This window comes from Marmota monax, unplaced genomic scaffold (assembly GCF_021218885.2).
Source record: "Marmota monax isolate L192 unplaced genomic scaffold, Marmota_monax_Labrador192_F-V1.1 WCK01_AAM20220418_F8-fsc00103, whole genome shotgun sequence".
NCBI lineage: Eukaryota > Metazoa > Chordata > Mammalia > Rodentia > Sciuridae > Marmota > Marmota monax.
The window spans coordinates 4,430,700-4,436,699 of record NW_026694286.1 but is presented as its reverse complement, the minus strand read 5'-3'; the positions used below and the strand labels follow the sequence as shown (position 1 = coordinate 4,436,699).

The window sequence follows — 6,000 nt, the reverse complement described above, 5'->3', positions numbered from 1 at the left end:
CGGCAGGTGAACCCCAAGAGCTGGTTGAAGCAGCGGTGAGCGCCCCGGACACCGGTGCAAAGGACGGGGGTGTAGGGCAGGAAGAAGCGAAGGTTTGGGGAATCCTGTCCAGGGAGCCAATACGGAGAAAGCCGCATCTGAGGAGCGAGCCGCGGCCACCTCCCCGGCACGGGAAAGCCCCGACCTTGGCAGCCCAGCGAACCTCGGCTCCCCGGGGCGCTGAGCCGCTGGCGAGGCAGGTGCGGCGCGAGCATGCGCGCGGGCGGAGAGTGGGGGGCGGGGGCGGCTACCCCTCCCCGGGCGCGCGCCCTCGCGCCCCTCCCGCCGGGCACCGCGGGGCCAGCGGCGCGGCAGTCTGGGCCGGCCCAACCTCAGCGCTCAGGCTCGCCCCCACCGGTGGCCGGCTCTGCGTTGCGGGCCGGCGCTGCTCCGGTCCGCTTGGGGTAAGGAGAACGCCCACCGCCCGTGCGGGCTGGTCTGGAGCCCGCGTGGGTGCCCCGGCCGCCGCTGCGCGAAGTGGCCCGGGGCCCCGGGCGGCCGAGGGGCGTGTGCGTCTCCCGCGGCGAGGGCCCGGCCGAGGGGGCGGTGGCGGTTGGGGCTCGCCTCCGCCCCGCTGGCTCTTTCTCTTTCTCTTTCGGCGCCCCACTTGTCGCCCACTTTGGACGGGTGCGGTCGCCGCAGAGCCCCTGCTCCTCTCTCCACCGAGGGCCAGGCCGAGTGTCAGGCGTGGCCAACGGGGTGGGGGTCCGGGGGCCACTCCCGGGGTCGCAGCTGCCCCAGGCACCAAGCGCCGGGCGGTGGGCGTTTGGCTTTTGTTTCCTCTCGGGGGGCCGAAGCCCTCTCTGCCCGCTTGTCCTCCTTGGCAGACAAGTGCCATGTGCCCACTCTGGGGAACACCTCTTCATCCCACTGCCCCTCGTTGCTTGTCTTCCTCTCCGGAGTTCTGCCCGGCCCGGGGTGCAGAGCGAGGGAGTGTGCTCTGGGCTGATGTCCCGCGGTGTGGGACGGTTGCTAACTAGCCTGCGTCCTAGCCAGGGATCTGCGACACCGTCGTCCTGGCTGCTGTAGCCTTCGCCTGCTCCCTTGGCCTGGCCTTCTTGGGTCAGCCTGTTACTGTTGGAGACACACCTGGGCCAGAGCCGCAGCGACTTGCGCGAGTGGTGTGAACGTTTTTTTTAGGCTGGATTCCCCGTAGGTTTTGTCCCCAGTCTTTGGTTAAAGTCACTGGTTAAGGTCCTCAGAATATGCTTTATTTAATATATAGCTCTGTGCATTTAGAGGAACATTTCTTAATGCACCAGTCCCCTTAGAGGCTGAAAGGAATAAAAGGAAGGCCTGACCACTGTTATTGAGAATACTGTGTGAGATAGCTGGATGAAGTCAGTTTGGTCACCAGTGACCTGCCCGTCTCGGCCAACACTGAAACTTCAGGTTTATTTGGTCTTCTGGATCCTGCAGTTGGAATTGTTCTAGAAGATGCATGTGGCAGGCTCCAGTTTCAGTCCTTGGCAAAAATAAGTGTAGTGAGATCTCGTGGTGTTTTCTAATCCTCTTAAAATCAAAAAAAGATTATGGCAAACAGGTGGTGGTGGGATGGAGTTTGTTCTTGGTGCTGGATAATGTAAAGACTGAATGGATTTAGTTCTTCTCAAGCTGCTGAAACTTGAGAATAAACTTCATTTATTCATACTATAGAATAGAGAGAAAGGGTAAAAAAAGGAGCAATTTCAGAGCATCCCGATGGGTTGGATTCTGCTACACAGACTTGGTGTGTAATCGTTGAGTAGGAAGATGAACTTAAAACTGCTATTTTCAGATGTAAGGCAGCATTGGTTGTTTGTATGCCATGAAGTCCTTGACTGTGGAATCCTTGAGTCAGCACTTTGCTGGACAATTTTGAGGTGAAAAGAAGTATTAAATTTGACCTACCTCTATGATAAGCTTTCACTGTGGTTCCTGATGGGAAGGTGATATGATGAAGACAATTAAGTTAAGGAACTGACTTAACTTTAAGGAGAAATAGGTGTAATTTCAAGTTCATGACAAGAATCTTAGGTAGTCTGTGTCTCTATACTTCGGGTGCAGTACCGAAGTGATTTGTATCTTAAATCATACTTCTGATTGATCTTTAGTAGTAGTAAGACTCCATTGCCTGGCGTGGCACTTGACACATGATTAAGTGTTTGTTCAGCTGATGTTCATAGGGCCAAATCTGTAAGTGAGCAGACTCTAAGCAGAGGCACTGGGTGCTAAAAGCAGCAGTAAAGAAGATCAGTGTGATTCTGAAGGAAGATTTGCAGATGGGAAGCCATGGAGTTCTTACTGGGAAGAGCAGGTGAATAGGAAAAGTCACATGAAGAAGGCTGTGTAGAAAGCACCAGCCCTTCAATGGGGGCAGAAGGACCCCCAACCCCTCTGCTCCCTGTCTTTCCCATGTGTCTGTGTTTGTTCCCCTTCTCTAGAGCCTAAGGAAAGACAGATTGAAAATCACTGAGATTAGTATTCATTATTTTAATTAGGAAGAAAAGCTGCTGGTGGTGAACTGGGGGAGTTAGCACTCGACCCAGCTTTGGTAGACTGGGAGCAGAGTGGAGCAGATAAGTTCAGTTTATAAAGTATAGAAAGAGACGCTGAAACACCTTCATACAGAGGAACTGATACCATTGGGCCAGGAGGTGGCCAGCTAGGGAATATTCAGCAATTTTGTATGGGGTGACAATAAAAAGCATAAAACTGTGTGAATAAATTAGCCTAGAGAGAAAAGAGGAGCTCTGTGATTGTAGGCCACATCCAGGGAAGGAGTAAGAGAAGCCAAAATGTGGTCAGCCGGGAGGAAAACCTGGTGTCACCATAACAGCAAATCCAGTGGACAATAAGTGAAGGGAACACGGGGCCAAATCTCAGTTGGTAATAAAAAGCCCAAACTGAGATGATGTGGTTGAACTTGGCTGTAAGAGTTGATCATGGCATTATGTAACATTTCAATGGCTATGCTTTGCTTTCTGCTTTATAAATATAGATGTCCCCATTCATTTGAACAGTGTCTTATAGTTTACAATGCATTTCAATCTTTATAGCATTGGTAAAATTATTTTGAGGATATGTTATTGTAGAAATGTAGCTTCAAGTGAAGAGAACTATTTAGGTCCATTAGAAAATCAATGTACCATTTGCATACTCTAAAAGGGTGCTCACAGCAAGCAGTGTGTCATGATTATCTTGTATTTCAGAAAAACAATGAATTAGAAGATACTTCCCAGAACTGAAACTATAGTTCATTCACCCACATAAAATCATCTTTTTAAAAACATTTTTATTGTTATTATTTTTTTTAGAATAGTACTGTAAGAGAATTTATCCTTGTTTTATTTTGCAAGTACAAATGATTTTCCATGACAGCAATGGAGAAGTGAACCTTTACTCTGAGCCAGTCAGAGTTGTCACTGCTCTACTTTCTGACCTGCAAGTACCTTTTGGGGGAGGATGCCATCACAGCAGAGGTCCCTGCTCAGTGTCACTTCCTGAACTTTTTTCTCCTTCATTTTGTGTTGATTTGAGCTCACTTGTGAAGCATGCTCTTAGTGAGACCAGACACTTTGGAGAATGCTCGTGCCTTCCTCCTGAAGATAGCTGTTAGTATGTTGAGTGATAAAAGGGTGGTTGCTGCTGCAATTAAGAACTGATTAATGTTGTTTGGGAAGTGTCAGGTGAGGGCAGTGGGAGCTGGAGCATCACTTCTTGTTTCTGTGTTGCTGGGGAGAGAGCCTAGGGCCTTGCATATCCTAGGCAAGTGCTCTACCACTGAGCTGTATTCCTAGCTCTTAACACTTTTCTTTGTTACCATATCTAGTTAGAAAGAACTGTTTAAAGAGAGGGACAGCATAACACTTTACATTATTTTATTTTAAGAGATGGGGTCTCCCTATGCCAGGCTGACTCCAAACTCTGGGTTCAAGAGATTGTCCTGCCTGCCCTCTGGAAAAAAAGGGACTACAAGCACTTGCCACCATGCCCAACACATTTTTATATACGGCGTTTTGGTATGATGTTATCATGGCTTTTGCATTTAAATAGTTTTTAAGATTTAAATCATCATTGACTTGCTTCCTTTAGTTATGAGTGGGAGAATGAGTCAAAGAGAGGATGAGCTGTTTTTGTTGTGTGTGCTGTGTGTGGGGACAACTGTATAGACATGAGCCAGGTCTCTGTGGAGGTCCCATAGTCTAGTGAGGGCCAGGTGTTAATTGATCATCTGAATAAACTTACCTGCAGACTGGAAGTGCACTATGAGGAAGACCTCCAGGAATGTCTACTTTGGGTATTCAGGTCAGCAAAGGCCTCTGAGGATGAGCAGCCCCTAACTAGGAGGGATTAGGGCAATAAAGATCAGGCAGAGGGAAGCAAGGCAAAGCCCCTGAGGTGAAAAAGAGCTTGGTGCACTGGAGGAGGGGAACAGAAAGGGTTGGAAAGCCCTGCGTCAGGAGGGACTGGCCTGTGGGCACAGTGGCTGGGGCTAGACAGGACCCAAGCATGAAGGCCATGCTGAGGACTGAATTTTATTTCTTTTGCCGTGGAAGGCTTCAAAAAATTGTGACATGATCTGCTTTATGTTAGTAAAGGCCCACTCTAGTGCCATTGCAGAATTTGAGCAGGTGGCAAGAGCAGTTATGATACCATGGTGGTTGTCCAGGTGTAAGTCAGTGTGCTTGGGAGAGGGGAAGGTGTCTGTGGAGCCAGGTGGAAGTAGAGAGACTCCAGGAATATTTTGGAGGTAGAATTTACAAAATTGCTGATGGATTAGAGGATAGAGGAAAGGAAAGAATCCAGTACTACTCTCCTGATCTCTAACCTAAGAAGCTGGGTGGATTTTGGAGATAGGAAAGACTGGGGAGAAACAGACCAGGTAACTTGCAAGCCGTAGGGGATTATAGGGTATTTTTAAGGAGACAACTTGGTGTGTTTGTGAGATATGTCAAGCACTCAGCATTGCACTAGGCATGTGGTTTTGGACTTTGGCAGATATGAGCTCTCTTCCCTTTTCTATAGCTGTAGGGTTTTGTATTCTACTTAGCGCACACCACTCCTAATGGGTCTCCTAAATATGAACACCCAGCTTGCCTGTAATGGGCACAATGCACCTAATGCAAGTGGTCTCTGAGCCTGCCATCAAGCAGTCTTTTTGGTAACATTTTCAGTCCTGACAGGTAGGTCTAAACTTGCCAGGTATGGTGTCCCAACAATGATCCTGATTCTTCATGGTTGCTTCTTTTGTGTCTGCATCAGACTTAAAAATGGAACCAGGTATGGTGCTGCGCCCCTATAATCCCAACTGCTCCAGAGGTTGAGGCAGAATGATTACAAGGTTGAGGCAGAATGATTACAAATCCAAAGCTAACTGGGCAATTTATTGAGACCCTGTCTGAAAAGAAAAAGAAAAAGGACTAGGACTAGGTGAATAGCTCATTCATTGGTAAAGCTCTTACAGGTTATGCCTGAGGCCCTGGGTTTGATCCAAGCACTGCCAAAAGAGAGAGAGAGAGAGAGAGAGAGAGAGAGAGAGAGAGAGAGAGAGAGAGAGAGAGAGAGAGAGAGAAGATTTCTTTAAATGACAGCATTTCAGCATTTTAAGAATGGTCATCAGTGTTTTGGGGATTTCTTTCTAAATAAAAAACCAAGGAGCAAATTTTAGCCATGATTCTGGGCCTGTTTAAATGGATCTAGGTTAGCTGCTGATGCCATTCCAAACCCCAGTTCATCTGTGAGCAGATGGTTTGCCCTTGGATTTGGTTTTCTGATCTAGCTATGGGAGGTACACTAGTCTGGTATTTTTTGGCAGATGGGTTAAGAAGTAAATCTGGGGTCTAAATTTGAATGTCTAAAGGAAGGTAATTGAGTGAAGCAGGCAGACGAGATCTCAGAGTCATCTTGGGTTTGCTTTCAATTTTTTCACCTTTAAAAACTGAACATTAGTATTTTTCTACTACAAAAATTCTTTTAAGA

At 47.9% G+C, this 6,000-nt stretch overlaps 1 protein-coding gene across 4 annotated transcripts in view; it reads left to right on the top strand.

Moving 5' to 3' along the window:
* The first annotated feature begins 322 nt into the window (after positions 1-322).
* Positions 323-6,000, top strand: part of L3mbtl4 (L3MBTL histone methyl-lysine binding protein 4) — a 485,427-nt gene continuing 479,749 nt past the window's right edge. For 3 of the 4 annotated variants that reach the window (XM_058586451.1, XM_046467478.2, XM_058586450.1), the window contains exon 1: positions 332-443. The gene's annotated coding sequence lies outside the window, so the exon portion shown is untranslated. Of the gene's footprint in view, positions 444-6,000 lie in introns of all 4 variants that reach the window. The other variant, XM_046467481.2, reaches the window with a different exon arrangement.